The 908-nt window shown below is 32.4% G+C and overlaps 1 non-coding gene across 1 annotated transcript; it reads left to right on the top strand.

Moving 5' to 3' along the window:
* The first annotated feature begins 487 nt into the window (after nt 1-487).
* On the top strand, nt 488-559 carry Trnaw-cca. Its single transcript has one exon. It is a non-coding gene; the product is annotated as a tRNA-Trp (tRNA).
* The last annotated feature ends 349 nt before the right edge of the window (nt 560-908 follow it).

The following is a 908-nucleotide window of genomic DNA, read 5'->3' as shown; positions in this document are numbered from 1 at the left end:
ACACGGGCGAAGCACGAATGCAAGGTTTTTAATTGCTTTTAATATTCTTCAAAACATATTTATTGTGATGACAAGCTCGGATTCGCTTCTATGAAATTTAAAGTCCCTACGCTAATGTGAATACGAATAATTTTATTAATTATTAGTGCTCTCGTGGAATTGTGTTTCTTGCATCGTTCTGAGCGTTACCATGACAACCCAAGCAAGAGTTACATTACTTAAATTTTTTGCGTGATATTAAATTCTTTCTCTCAAACTCCAAAGAAACACGCTTATACAATTCTCGATAATAGATATATAGTGTAAGCATATTATAGTGTCGTTACAGTGGTTTTGGAATATTGTCAGGAAGTGTTCTTTAAACATGTCTGAAGTCACATCGAGGTCAATACGATAATTTAATTTCTAGTCTGTGTAAATTGGCGATAACTTATTGTAAAATTATCAAATGTAGAATATATTATCAAATTTCGATCAGTTCACAACCGACTCCGTGGCGCAACGGTAGCGCGTCTGACTCCAGATCAGAAGGTTGCGTGTTCAAATCACGTCGGGGTCAAATACTTTTCGTATTTTTTGATGATTTTGCTACTTTTCTATCACGTTGCAATAAAAAGACCCAAATATAATCACCCGCACATCGCTCAAGATTTAAGATTAAGTTTTTGCTACATTTTGAAGCTTATGTGTTACAGGTAATAAGAACTAAGTACTTATAGACTTTATGCTAAACGTCTGAGTTAAAAAGTTAGTGTTTATAAGTATATAAATATTTTCTACATTTTGATTTTTGTAGGCTAAAGTGAGATTGATAAGGTTAATTCGTTTAAAACTATATAATCTTATTATATTTCCGTGATGTTCCGTTCTGTTTATTGCAAAATAATATTGAATTTTTCTCCAAAGGT

The sequence above is a fragment of the Pieris brassicae genome, chromosome 11, assembly GCF_905147105.1.
Source record: "Pieris brassicae chromosome 11, ilPieBrab1.1, whole genome shotgun sequence".
NCBI classification, from domain to species: domain Eukaryota; kingdom Metazoa; phylum Arthropoda; class Insecta; order Lepidoptera; family Pieridae; genus Pieris; species Pieris brassicae.
Note: the sequence above shows the minus strand (reverse complement) of the source record. Positions and strands in the feature narration are given on the sequence as shown.